The 15,857-nt window shown below is 44.9% G+C and overlaps 1 protein-coding gene across 1 annotated transcript in view; it reads left to right on the top strand.

Annotated features, from left to right (window-relative positions):
* The window catches only part of LOC106590760 (bone morphogenetic protein receptor type-2-like), a 148,790-nt gene that overhangs the window by 94,672 nt on the left and 38,261 nt on the right, over positions 1–15,857 (top strand).

Here is a 15,857-nt window from a genome sequence, read left to right as displayed (position 1 = left end):
TTTCTAGTGGTCCTTTAGCCGTGCCTGTTTCTAGTGGTCCTTTAGCCGTGCCTGTTTCTAGTGGTCCTTTAGCCGTGCCTGTTTCTAGTGGTCCTTTAGCCGTGCCTGTTTCTAGTGGTCCTTTAGCCGTGCCTGTTTCTAGTGGTCCTTTAGCCATGCCTGTTTCTAGTGGTCCTTTAGCCGTGCCTGTTTCTAGTGGTCCTTTAGCCATGCCTGTTTCTAGTGGTCCTTTAGCCGTGCCTGTTTCTAGTGGTCCTTTAGCCATGCCTGTTTCTAGTGGTCCTTTAGCCGTGCCTGTTTCTAGTGGTCCTTTAGCCGTGCCTGTTTCTAGTGGTCCTTTAGCCATGCCTGTTTCTAGTGGTCCTTTAGCCATGCCTGTTTCTAGTGGTCCTTTAGCCGTGCCTGTTTCTAGTGGTCCTTTAGCCGTGCCTGTTTCTAGTGGTCCTTTAGCCATGCCTGTTTCTAGTGGTCCTTTAGCCATGCCTGTTTCTACTGGTCCTTTAGGCCGTGCCTGTTTCTAGTGGTCCTTTAGCCGTGCCTGTTTCTAGTGGTCCTTTAGCCGTGCCTGTTTCTAGTGGTCCTTTAGCCGTGCCTGTTTCTAGTGGTCCTTTAGCCGTGCCTGTTTCTAGTGGTCCTTTAGCCATGCCTGTTTCTAGTGGTCCTTTAGGCCGTGCCTGTTTCTAGTGGTCCTTTAGCCATGCCTGTTTCTAGTGGTCCTTTAGCCGTGCCTGTTTCTAGTGGTCCTTTAGCCGTGCCTGTTTCTAGTGGTCCTTTAGCCGTGCCTGTTTCTAGTGGTCCTTTAGCCATGCCTGTTTCTAGTGGTCCTTTAGCCGCGCCTGTTTCTAGTGGTCCTTTAGGCCATGCCTGTTTCTAGTGGTCCTTTAGGCCATGCCTGTTTCTAGTGGTCCTTTAGCCGTGCCTGTTTCTAGTGGTCCTTTAGCCATGCCTGTTTCTAGTGGTCCTTTAGCCGTGCCTGTTTCTAGTGGTCCTTTAGGCCGTGCCTGTTTCTAGTGGTCCTTTAGCCGTGCCTGTTTCTAGTGGTCCTTTAGGCCGTGCCTGTTTCTAGTGGTCCTTTAGCCGTGCCTGTTTCTAGTGGTCCTTTAGCCATGCCTGTTTCTAGTGGTCCTTTAGGCCGTGCCTGTTTCTAGTGGTCCTTTAGCCGTGCCTGTTTCTAGTGGTCCTTTAGCCGTGCCTGTTTCTAGTGGTCCTTTAGCCGTGCCTGTTTCTAGTGGTCCTTTAGGCCGTGCCTGTTTCTAGTGGTCCTTTAGCCGTGCCTGTTTCTAGTGGTCCTTTAGCCGTGCCTGTTTCTAGTGGTCCTTTAGCCATGCCTGTTTCTAGTGGTCCTTTAGCCGTGCCTGTTTCTAGTGGTCCTTTAGCCCGCGCCTGTTTCTAGTGGTCCTTTAGGCAATGCCTGTTTCTAGTGGTCCTTTAGCCATGCCTGTTTCTAGTGGTCCTTTAGGCCGCGCCTGTTTCTATTGGTCCTTTAGACATAATGAGTCAGGTTACAGACCATGTAGCTAGGACTAGGACCCCTAGACATAATGAGTCAGGTTACAGACCATGTAGCTAGGACTAGGACCCCTAGACATAATGAGTCAGGTTACAGACCATGTAGCTAGGACCCCTAGACATAATGAGTCAGGTTACAGACCATGTAGCTAGGACTAGGACCCCTAGACATAATGAGTCAGGTTACAGACCATGTAGCTAGGACCCCTAGACATAATGAGTCAGGTTACAGACCATGTAGCTAGGACCCCTAGACATAATGAGTCAGGTTACAGATCATGTAGCTAGGACCCCTAGACATAATGAGTCAGGTTACAGACCATGTAACTAGGACTAGGACCCCTAGACATAATGAGTCAGGTTATAGACCATGTAGCTAGGACCCCTAGACATAATGAGTCAGGTTACAGACCGCGTAGCTAGGACCCCTAGACATAATGAGTCAGGTTACAGACCATGTAGCTAGGGCTAGGACCCCTAGACATAATGAGTCAGGTTACAGACTATGTAGCTAGGACCCCTAGACATAATGAGTCAGGTTATAGACCATGTAGCTAGGACTAGGACCCCTAGACATAATGAGTCAGGTTATAGACCATGTAGCTAGGACTAGGACCCCTAGACATAATGAGTCAGGTTACAAACTATGTAACTAGGACCCCTAGACATAATGAGTCAGGTTACAGACCATGTAGCTAGGACTAGGACCCCTAGACATAATGAGTCAGGTTATAGACCATGTAGCTAGGACTAGGACCCCTAGACATAATGAGTCAGGTTACAAACTATGTAACTAGGACCCTAGACATAATGAGTCAGGTTATAGACCATGTAGCTAGGACTAGGACCCCTAGACATAATGAGTCAGGTTATAGACCATGTAGCTAGGACTAGGACCCCTAGACATAATGAGTCGGGTTATAGACCATGTAGCTAGGACTAGGACCCCTAGACATAATGAGTCAGGTTACAAACTATGTAACTAGGACCCCTAGACATAATGAGTCAGGTTACAGACCATGTAGCTAGGACTAGGACCCCTAGACATAATGAGTCAGGTTACAGACCATGTAACTAGGACTAGGACCCCTAGACATAATGAGTCAGGTTATAGACCATGTAACTAGGACAAGGACCCCATAGACATAATGAGTCAGGTTACAGACCATGTAGCTAGGACTAGGACCCCTAGACATAATGAGTCAGGTTATAGACCATGTAGCTAAGACCCCTAGACATAATGAGTCAGGTTATAGACCATGTAGCTAGGACTAGGACCCCTAGACATAATGAGTCAGGTTACATACCATGTAGCTAGGACCCCTAGACATAATGAGTCAGGTTACAGACCATGTAGTTTGGACCCCTAGACATAATGAGTCAGGTTATAGACCATGTAGCTAGGACCCCTAGACATAATGAGTCAGGTTACAGACCATGTAGCTAGGACTAGGACCCCTAGACATAATGAGTCAGGTTACAGACCATGTAGCTAGGACCCCTAGACATAATGAGTCAGGTTACAGACCATGTAACTAGGACTAGGACCCCTAGACATAATGAGTCAGGGTACAGACCATGTAGCTAGGACCCCTAGACATAATGAGTCAGGTTACAGACCATGTAGCTAGGACTAGGATCCCTAGACATAATGAGTCAGGTTACAGACCATGTTGCTGGGACCCCTAGACATAATGAGTCAGGTTATAGACCATGTAGCTAGGACTAGGACCCCTAGACATAATGAGTCAGGTTATAGACCATGTAGCTAGGACCCCTAGACATAATGAGTCAGGTTACAGACCATGTAGCTAGGACCCCTAGACATAATGAGTCAGGTTACAGACCATGTAGCTAGGACTAGGACCCCTAGACATAATGAGTCAGGTTACAGACCATGTAGCTAGGACCCCTAGACATAATGAGTCAGGTTACAGACCATGTAGCTAGGACCCCTAGACATAATGAGTCAGGTTACAGACCATGTAGCTAGGACCCCTAGACATAATGAGTCAGGTTACAGACCATGTAGCTAGGACCCCTAGACATAATGAGTCAGGTTACAGACCATGTAGCTAGGACTAGGACCCCTAGACATAATGAGTCAGGTTACAGACCATGTAGCTAGGACCCCTAGACATAATGAGTCAGGTTACAGACCATGTAGCTAGGACCCCTAGACATAATGAGTCAGGTTACAGACCATGTAGCTAGGACTAGGACCCCTAGACATAATGAGTCAGGTTACAGACCATGTAGCTAGGACCCCTAGACATAATGAGTCAGGTTATAGACCATGTAACTAGGACTAGGACCCCTAGACATAATGAGTCAGGTTACAGACCATGTAACTAGGACTAGGACCCCTAGACATAATGAGTCAGGTTACAGACCATGTAGCTAGGACCCCTAGACATAATGAGTCAGGTTATAGACCATGTAGCTAGGACCCCTAGACATAATGAGTCAGGTTACAGACCATGTAGCTAGGACCCCTAGACATAATGAGTCAGGTTACAGACCATGTAGCTAGGACTAGGACCCCTAGACATAATGAGTCAGGTTACAGACCATGTAACTAGGACTAGGACCCCTAGACATAATGAGTCAGGTTACAGACCATGTAGCTAGGACCCCTAGACATAATGAGTCAGGTTATAGACCATGTAGCTAGGACCCTTAGACATAATGAGTCAGGTTACAGACCATGTAGCTAGGACCCCTAGACATAATGAGTCAGGTTATAGACCATGTAACTAGGACCCCTAGACATAATGAGTCAGGTTACAGACCATGTAACTAGGACCCCTAGACATAATGAGTCAGGTTACAGACCATGTAGCTAGGACTCCTAGACATAATGAGTCAGGTTACAGACCATGTAGCTAGGACTAGGACCCCTAGACATAATGAGTCAGGTTACAGACCATGTAGCTAGGACCCCTAGACATAATGAGTCAGGTTACAGACCATGTAGCTAGGACCCCTAGACATAATGAGTCAGGTTATAGACCATGTAGCTAGGACCCCAAGACATAATGAGTCAGGTTACAGACCATGTAGCTAGGACCCCTAGACATAATGAGTCAGGTTACAGACCATGTAGCTAGGACCCCTAGACATAATGAGTCAGGTTATAGACCATGTAACTAGGACTAGGACCCCTAGACATAATGAGTCAGGTTATAGACCATGTAGCTAGGACTAGGACCCCTAGACATAATGAGTCAGGTTACAGACCATGTAGCTAGGACCCCTAGACATAATGAGTCAGGTTACAGACCGCGTAGCTAGGACCCCTAGACATAATGAGTCAGGTTATAGACCATGTAACTAGGACTAGGACCCCTAGACATAATGAGTCAGGTTACAGACCATGTAGCTAGGACTAGGACACCTAGACATAATGAGTCAGGTTACAGACCATGTAGCTAGGACCCCTAGACATAATGAGTCAGGTTACAGATCATGTAGCTAGGACCCCTAGACATAATGAGTCAGGTTACAGACCATGTAGCTAGGACTAGGACCCCTAGACATAATGAGTCAGGTTACAGACTATGTAGCTAGGACCCCTAGACATAATGAGTCAGGTTATAGACCATGTAGCTAGGACCCCTAGACATAATGAGTCAGGTTACAGACCATGTAGCTAGGACTAGGACCCCTAGACATAATGAGTCAGGTTACAAACTATGTAACTAGGACCCCTAGACATAATGAGTCAGGTTATAGACCATGTAGCTAGGACTAGGACCCCTAGACATAATGAGTCAGGTTATAGACCATGTAGCTAGGACTAGGACCCCTAGACATAATGAGTCAGGTTATAGACCATGTAGCTAGGACTAGGACCCCTAGACATAATGAGTCAGGTTACAAACTATGTAACTAGGACCCCTAGACATAATGAGTCAGGTTACAGACCATGTAGCTAGGACTAGGACCCCTAGACATAATGAGTCAGGTTACAGACCATGTAACTAGGACTAGGACCCCTAGACATAATGAGTCAGGTTATAGACCATGTAACTAGGACAAGGACCCCATAGACATAATGAGTCAGGTTACAGACCATGTAGCTAGGACTAGGACCCCTAGACATAATGAGTCAGGTTATAGACCATGTAGCTAAGACCCCTAGACATAATGAGTCAGGTTATAGACCATGTAGCTAGGACTAGGACCCCTAGACATAATGAGTCAGGTTACATACCATGTAGCTAGGACCCCTAGACATAATGAGTCAGGTTACAGACCATGTAGTTTGGACCCCTAGACATAATGAGTCAGGTTATAGACCATGTAGCTAGGACCCCTAGACATAATGAGTCAGGTTACAGACCATGTAGCTAGGACTAGGACCCCTAGACATAATGAGTCAGGTTACAGACCATGTAGCTAGGACCCCTAGACATAATGAGTCAGGTTACAGACCATGTAACTAGGACTAGGACCCCTAGACATAATGAGTCAGGGTACAGACCATGTAGCTAGGACCCCTAGACATAATGAGTCAGGTTACAGACCATGTAGCTAGGACTAGGATCCCTAGACATAATGAGTCAGGTTACAGACCATGTTGCTGGGACCCCTAGACATAATGAGTCAGGTTATAGACCATGTAGCTAGGACTAGGACCCCTAGACATAATGAGTCAGGTTATAGACCATGTAGCTAGGACCCCTAGACATAATGAGTCAGGTTACAGACCATGTAGCTAGGACCCCTAGACATAATGAGTCAGGTTACAGACCATGTAGCTAGGACTAGGACCCCTAGACATAATGAGTCAGGTTACAGACCATGTAGCTAGGACCCCTAGACATAATGAGTCAGGTTACAGACCATGTAGCTAGGACCCCTAGACATAATGAGTCAGGTTACAGACCATGTAGCTAGGACCCCTAGACATAATGAGTCAGGTTACAGACCATGTAGCTAGGACCCCTAGACATAATGAGTCAGGTTACAGACCATGTAGCTAGGACTAGGACCCCTAGACATAATGAGTCAGGTTACAGACCATGTAGCTAGGACCCCTAGACATAATGAGTCAGGTTACAGACCATGTAGCTAGGACCCCTAGACATAATGAGTCAGGTTACAGACCATGTAGCTAGGACTAGGACCCCTAGACATAATGAGTCAGGTTACAGACCATGTAGCTAGGACCCCTAGACATAATGAGTCAGGTTATAGACCATGTAACTAGGACTAGGACCCCTAGACATAATGAGTCAGGTTACAGACCATGTAACTAGGACTAGGACCCCTAGACATAATGAGTCAGGTTACAGACCATGTAGCTAGGACCCCTAGACATAATGAGTCAGGTTATAGACCATGTAGCTAGGACCCCTAGACATAATGAGTCAGGTTACAGACCATGTAGCTAGGACCCCTAGACATAATGAGTCAGGTTACAGACCATGTAGCTAGGACTAGGACCCCTAGACATAATGAGTCAGGTTACAGACCATGTAACTAGGACTAGGACCCCTAGACATAATGAGTCAGGTTACAGACCATGTAGCTAGGACCCCTAGACATAATGAGTCAGGTTATAGACCATGTAGCTAGGACCCTTAGACATAATGAGTCAGGTTACAGACCATGTAGCTAGGACCCCTAGACATAATGAGTCAGGTTATAGACCATGTAACTAGGACCCCTAGACATAATGAGTCAGGTTACAGACCATGTAACTAGGACCCCTAGACATAATGAGTCAGGTTACAGACCATGTAGCTAGGACTCCTAGACATAATGAGTCAGGTTACAGACCATGTAGCTAGGACTAGGACCCCTAGACATAATGAGTCAGGTTACAGACCATGTAGCTAGGACCCCTAGACATAATGAGTCAGGTTACAGACCATGTAGCTAGGACCCCTAGACATAATGAGTCAGGTTATAGACCATGTAGCTAGGACCCCAAGACATAATGAGTCAGGTTACAGACCATGTAGCTAGGACCCCTAGACATAATGAGTCAGGTTACAGACCATGTAGCTAGGACCCCTAGACATAATGAGTCAGGTTATAGACCATGTAACTAGGACTAGGACCCCTAGACATAATGAGTCAGGTTATAGACCATGTAGCTAGGACTAGGACCCCTAGACATAATGAGTCAGGTTACAGACCATGTAGCTAGGACCCCTAGACATAATGAGTCAGGTTACAGACCGCGTAGCTAGGACCCCTAGACATAATGAGTCAGGTTATAGACCATGTAACTAGGACTAGGACCCCTAGACATAATGAGTCAGGTTACAGACCATGTAGCTAGGACTAGGACACCTAGACATAATGAGTCAGGTTACAGACCATGTAGCTAGGACCCCTAGACATAATGAGTCAGGTTACAGATCATGTAGCTAGGACCCCTAGACATAATGAGTCAGGTTACAGACCATGTAACTAGGACTAGGACCCCTAGACATAATGAGTCAGGTTATAGACCATGTAGCTAGGACCCCTAGACATAATGAGTCAGGTTACAGACCGCGTAGCTAGGACCCCTAGACATAATGAGTCAGGTTACAGACCATGTAGCTAGGACTAGGACCCCTAGACATAATGAGTCAGGTTACAGACTATGTAGCTAGGACCCCTAGACATAATGAGTCAGGTTATAGACCATGTAGCTAGGACCCCTAGACATAATGAGTCAGGTTACAGACCATGTAGCTAGGACTAGGACCCCTAGACATAATGAGTCAGGTTACAAACTATGTAACTAGGACCCCTAGACATAATGAGTCAGGTTATAGACCATGTAGCTAGGACTAGGACCCCTAGACATAATGAGTCAGGTTATAGACCATGTAGCTAGGACTAGGACCCCTAGACATAATGAGTCAGGTTATAGACCATGTAGCTAGGACTAGGACCCCTAGACATAATGAGTCAGGTTACAAACTATGTAACTAGGACCCCTAGACATAATGAGTCAGGTTACAGACCATGTAGCTAGGACTAGGACCCCTAGACATAATGAGTCAGGTTATAGACCATGTAACTAGGACAAGGACCCCATAGACATAATGAGTCAGGTTACAGACCATGTAGCTAAGACCCCTAGACATAATGAGTCAGGTTATAGACCATGTAGCTAGGACTAGGACCCCTAGACATAATGAGTCAGGTTACATACCATGTAGCTAGGACCCCTAGACATAATGAGTCAGGTTACAGACCATGTAGCTAGGACCCCTAGACATAATGAGTCAGGTTATAGACCATGTAGCTAGGACCCCTAGACATAATGAGTCAGGTTACAGACCATGTAGCTAGGACTAGGACCCCTAGACATAATGAGTCAGGTTACAGACCATGTAGCTAGGACCCCTAGACATAATGAGTCAGGTTACAGACCATGTAACTAGGACTAGGACCCCTAGACATAATGAGTCAGGGTACAGACCATGTAGCTAAGACCCCTAGACATAATGAGTCAGGTTACAGACCATGTAGCTAGGACTAGGACCCCTAGACATAATGAGTCAGGTTATAGACCATGTAGCTAGGACCCCTAGACATAATGAGTCAGGTTACAGACTATGTAGCTAGGACCCCTAGACATAATGAGTCAGGTTATAGACCATGTAACTAGGACTCCTAGACATAATGAGTCAGGTTACAGACCATGTAACTAGGACCCCTAGACATAATGAGTCAGGTTATAGACCATGTAGCTAGGACTAGGACCCCTAGACATAATGAGTCAGGTTACAGACCATGTAGCTAGGACCCCTAGACATAATGAGTCAGGTTACAGACCATGTAGCTAGGACTAGGATCCCTAGACATAATGAGTCAGGTTACAGACCATGTTGCTGGGACCCCTAGACATAATGAGTCAGGTTATAGACCATGTAGCTAGGACTAGGACCCCTAGACATAATGAGTCAGGTTACAGACCATGTAGCTAGGACCCCTAGACATAATGAGTCAGGTTACAGACCATGTAGCTAGGACCCCTAGACATAATGAGTCAGGTTACAGACCATGTAGCTAGGACCCCTAGACATAATGAGTCAGGTTACAGACCATGTAGCTAGGACCCCTAGACATAATGAGTCAGGTTACAGACCATGTAGCTAGGACTAGGACCCCTAGACATAATGAGTCAGGTTACAGACCATGTAGCTAGGACCCCTAGACATAATGAGTCAGGTTACAGACCATGTAACTAGGACTAGGACCCCTAGACATAATGAGTCAGGTTATAGACCATGTAGCGAGGACCCCTAGACATAATGAGTCAGGTTACAGACCATGTAGCTAGGACCCCTAGACATAATGAGTCAGGTTATAGACCATGTAGCTAGGACTCCTAGACATAATGAGTCAGGTTACAGACCATGTAGCTAGGACCCCTAGACATAATGAGTCACGTTATAGACCATGTAACTAGGACTAGGACCCCTAGACATAATGAGTCAGGTTACAGACCATGTAGCTAGGACCCCTAGACATAATGAGTCAGGTTATAGACCATGTAACTAGGACCCCTAGACATAATGAGTCAGGTTACAGACCATGTAACTAGGACCCCTAGACATAATGAGTCAGGTTACAGACCATGTAGCTAGGACTCCTAGACATAATGAGTCAGGTTACAGACCATGTAGCTAGGACTAGGACCCCTAGACATAATGAGTCAGGTTACAGACCATGTAGCTAGGACCCCTAGACATAATGAGTCAGGTTACAGACCATGTAGCTAGGACCCCTAGACATAATGAGTCAGGTTATAGACCATGTAGCTAGGACCCCAAGACATAATGAGTCAGGTTACAGACCATGTAGCTAGGACCCCTAGACATAATGAGTCAGGTTACAGACCATGTAGCTAGGACCCCTAGACATAATGAGTCAGGTTACAGACCATGTAGCTAGGACCCCTAGACATAATGAGTCAGGTTATAGACCATGTAGCTAGGACCCCTAGACATAATGAGTCAGGTTACAGACCATGTAGCTAGGACTAGGACCCCTAGACATAATGAGTCAGGTTATAGACCATGTAGCTAGGACCCCTAGACATAATGAGTCAGGTTACAGACCATGTAGCTAGGACTAGGACCCCTAGACATAATGAGTCAGGTTACAGACCATGTAGCTAGGACCCCTAGACATAATGAGTCAGGTTACAGACCATGTAGCTAGGACTAGGACCCCTAGACATAATGAGTCAGGTTACAGACCATGTAGCTAGGACCCCTAGACATAATGAGTCAGGTTATAGACCATGTAGCTAGGACTAGGACCCCTAGACATAATGAGTCAGGTTACAGACCATGTAGCTAGGACCCCTAGACATAATGAGTCAGGTTATAGACCATGTAGCTAGGACCCCTAGACATAATGAGTCAGGTTACAGACCATGTAGCTAGGACCCCTAGACATAATGAGTCAGGTTACAGATCATGTAGCTAGGACTAGGACCCCTAGACATAATGAGTCAGGTTATAGACCATGTAGCTAGGACCCCTAGACATAATGAGTCAGGTTACAGACCATGTAGCTAGGACCCCTAGACATAATGAGTCAGGTTACAGACCATGTAGCTAGGACTCCTAGACATAATGAGTCAGGTTACAGACCATGTAACTAGGACCCCTAGGCATAATGAGTCAGGTTATAGACCATGTAGCTAGGACCCCTAGACATAATGAGTCAGGTTACAGACCATGTAGCTAGGACCCCTAGACATAATGAGTCAGGTTACAGACCATGTAGCTAGGACTAGGACCCCTAGACATAATGAGTCAGGTTACAGACCATGTAACTAGGACCCCTAGGCATAATGAGTCAGGTTATAGACCATGTAGCTAGGACCCCTAGACATAATGAGTCAGGTTACAGACCATGTAGCTAGGACCCCTAGACATAATGAGTCAGGTTATAGACCATGTAGCTAGGACTCCTAAACATAATGAGTCAGGTTACAGACCATGTAGCTAGGACTAGGACTCCTAGACATAATGAGTCAGGTTATAGACCATGTAGCTAGGACTAGGACCCCTAGACATAATGAGTCAGGTTCCAGACCATGTAGCTAGGACTAGGACCCCTAGACATAATGAGTCAGGTTATAGACCATGTAGCTAGGACCCCTAGACATAATGAGTCAGGTTACAGACCATGTAGCTAGGACCCCTAGACATAATGAGTCAGGTTACAGACCATGTAGCTAGGACTAGGACCCCTAGACATAATGAGTCAGGTTACAGACCATGTAGCTAGGACCCCTAGACATAATGAGTCAGGTTACAGACCATGTAGCTAGGACTAGGACCCCTAGACATAATGAGTCAGGTTACAGACCATGTAGCTAAGACCCCTAGACATAATGAGTCAGGTTACAGACCATGTAGCTAGGACCCCTAGACATAATGAGTCAGGTTACAGACCATGTAGCTAGGACTAGGACCCCTAGACATAATGAGTCAGGTTACAGACCATGTAGCTAGGACCCCTAGACATAATGAGTCAGGTTATAGACCATGTAGCTAGGACTCCTAGACATAATGAGTCAGGTTACAGACCATGTAGCTAGGACCCCTAGACATAATGAGTCAGGTTATAGACCATGTAGCTAGGACCCCAAGACATAATGAGTCAGGTTACAGACCATGTAGCTAGGACCCCTAGACATAATGAGTCAGGTTACAGACCATGTAGCTAGGACCCCTAGACATAATGAGTCAGGTTATAGACCATGTAACTAGGACTAGGACCCCTAGACATAATGAGTCAGGTTACAGACCATGTAGCTAGGACTAGGACACCTAGACATAATGAGTCAGGTTATAGACCATGTAGCTAGGACTAGGACCCCTAGACATAATGAGTCAGGTTACAGACCATGTAGCTAGGACCCCTAGACATAATGAGTCAGGTTACAGACCATGTAGCTAGGACTAGGACCCCTAGACATAATGAGTCAGGTTATAGACCATGTAGCTAGGACCCCTAGACATAATGAGTCAGGTTATAGACCATGTAACTAGGACTAGGACCCTGATACAAAGCCAGTGCGACTGGATCTGTAGGCTTGCTGTTGGTTTATCATCCTATTCCCTACATAACATCCTATTCCCTACATAACATCCTATTCCCTACGTAGCATCCTATTCCCTACGTATCATCCTATTCCCTACATAACATCCTATTCCCTACGTAGCATCCTGTTCCCTACATAGCATCCTATTCCCTACATAACATCCTATTCCCTACATAACATCCTATTCCCTACGTAGCATCCTGTTCCCTACATAGCATCCTATTCCCTACATAACATCCTATTCCCTACATAACATCCTATTCCCTACGTAGCATCCTGTTCCCTACATGCATCCTATTCCGTACATAACATTCTATTCCCTACATAGTGTACTCCTTTTTTACCAGTTCCCTATGGGCTCTATGTAGGGAATAGGATGCTATGTAGGGAATAGGATGCTACGTAGGGAACAGGATGTTATGTAGGGAATAGGATGTTATGTAGGGAATAGGATGCTACGTATGGAATAGGATGCAACGTAGGGAATAGGATGTTATGTAGGGAATAGGATGCAACGTAGGGAATAGGATGTTATGTAGGGAGTATTGATGCTATGTAGGGAATAGGATGCAACGTAGGGAATAGGATGTTATGTAGGGAATAGGATGCAAACGTAGGGAATAGGATGTTATGTAGGGAATAGGATGCTACGTAGGGAATAGGATGCTACGTAGGGAATAAGATGTTATGTAGGGAATAGGATGCTATGTAGGGGAATAGGATGCTACGTAGGGAATAGGATGCAACGTAGGGAATAGGATGTTATGTAGGGAATAGGATGCTACGTAGGGAATAGGATGCAACGTAGGGAATAGGATGTTATGTAGGGAATAGGATGCAACGTAGGGAATAGGATGTTATGTAGGGGAATAGGATGCTACGTAGGGAATAGGATGCTACGTAGGGAATAGGATGTTATGTAGGGAATAGGATGCTACGCAGGGAATAGGATGCAATGTAGGGAATAGGATGATATGTAGGGAATAGGATGCTACGAAGGGAATAGGATGCAACGTAGGGAATAGGATGTTATGTAGGGAATAGGATGCAACGTAGGGAATAGGATGTTATGTAGGGAATAGGATGCTACGTAGGGAATAGGATGCTACGTAGGGAATAAGATGTTATGTAGGGAATAGGATGCTATGTAGGGAATAGGATGCTACGTAGGGAATAGGATGTTACGTAGGGAATAGGATGCTACGTAGGGAATAGGATGCTACATAGGGAATAGGATGTTATGTAGGGAATAGGATGTTATGTAGGGAATAGGATGCTACGTAGGGAATAGGATGCTACGTAGGGTATAGGATGTTATGTAGGGAATAGGATGTTATGTAGGGAATAGGATGCTACGTAGGGAATAGGATGTTATGTAGGGAATAGGATGCAATGTAGGGAATAGGATGTTATGTAGGGAATAGGATGCAACTTAGGGAATAGGAGACATTAGCAGAATCATTTTTTTACTTGGACAAATGACAGAGTAGCTTACTCTACACACACTGACCAACAGACCAATAAAAACAGTGTCCATTTAATAAGCCTATGAGAAGGGGAGACACAAGTAGAATAATAAACTGGAGGAGGAAGTTGTTGTTCAAGTGGCACTGAGCCAACAATGATAATGACCGATGCTCTCCACTGGTGCCAATAAAAGATAGGCCTACTGTTGTTTGTTCAATTAAGTTGAGCATTTTGATTACTAAGACAGATTAGAGTCTTTACGTTTTCTTTTCTTTACTAGAAAATGACCATTTTACTTTCCAAAATATATTTTTTTCTCCCCACAATTGAATTTTGGATATATTGCGATATACCTGTCTGGGCCTAAACTTTTCACTGACAGTCGCAACTCAATAATCCTCTATTTGGTATTTGTCGCGGGCTGCCTTTTCTTTCCGACTGTAGGCGATGTGATTTAAAACAATCAACAATTTATTAATATTTTTAAGTCTAGGGGAAGCTAATGATCCTCTGTGGCCAATGCTTTAGTAGTCAATTTTGAATGAATTTCTTTCTTTCTGTATAGACATGAGTAGGCTAATTTTGGCCATTTTTTAAAATTCAATTTACTTAGGGAAACTTAGCTTCCGTTAGCCTTATGGACATGCCGCATATAAGCCTGTCAATCTACTATCCCCCCATAGTATAAAGTTTACCTATTGGTCTTCAAATTCCAATTTGTAAGTCGCTCTGGATAAGAGCGTCTGCTAAATGACGTAAAATGTAAAATGTCTTGTCGAAGAAGAAAAAATCCCAAACAGACTCTGGAACAGTCGTGGGACGATAGATCCCAATTCATTCCTAGGCTCCTACATTAAAAAGTAATGAGTTTGATGCAACAGATCAAAACGGTTTATCTTAAAATGTTGATAAACTATTATTTCTTAACATTATTAGTGCAGCAATGCGCCTAAGGCGGTAGCCTACGTGCGAATGCGGCTAACCGGACAATGAAAACCATAAGAACATTTGAGAAATAGGCTACTGTTTCAATGGCTTTATTTTGTTTGTTTTTTAACAGGGAAGACCTATTGAGTCCTAGGTATCTTTTCCAAATGCGCCATGTATTATACATTATACACTATAGCATAACATTTGATTTGAATGTCTATACAGCGCCTTCGGAAAGTATTCAGACCCCTTGACTTCTTCCACATTTTTGTTACTTTACAGCCTTATTTCTCAAATGGATTAAATATAAATTGTCCCTGAGCAATCTACACACAATACCCCATAATGACAAAGGAAAAACAGGTTTTTAGACATTTTTGCAAAGGTATAAAAAAAAATTAAAGATACCTTATTTACATAAGATTTCAGACCCTTTGATTTGAGACTCGTAATTGAGCTCAGGTGCTTCCTGTTTCCATTGATCATCCTTGAGATGTTTCTACAACTTGATTGGAGTCCTCCACCAATCAGGCCTTTATGGTAGAGTACCCAGACGGAAGCCACTCCTCAGGTAAAGGCACATGACAGCCCGCTTGGAGTTTGCCAAAAGGCACCTAAAGGACTCTCAGACCGTGAGAAACAAGATTGTCTGGTCTGATGAAACCAAGATTGAACTCTATGGCCTGAATGCCAAGCGTCACATCTGGAAGAAACCTGGCACCATCCCAACGGTGAAGCATGGTGGTGGCAGCATCATGCTGTGGGGATGTTTTTCAGCGGCAGGGACTGGGAGACTAGTCAGGATCGAGGCAAAGACCCTAAGCACACAGCCAAGAACAACGCAGGAGTGGCTTCAGGACAAGTCTCTAAA

The sequence above is a fragment of the Salmo salar genome, chromosome ssa25 (genome assembly GCF_905237065.1).
Source record: "Salmo salar chromosome ssa25, Ssal_v3.1, whole genome shotgun sequence".
NCBI classification, from domain to species: domain Eukaryota; kingdom Metazoa; phylum Chordata; class Actinopteri; order Salmoniformes; family Salmonidae; genus Salmo; species Salmo salar.
The sequence above is the reverse complement of the archived record's forward strand: the minus strand, read 5'-3'. Positions and strand labels throughout refer to the sequence as shown.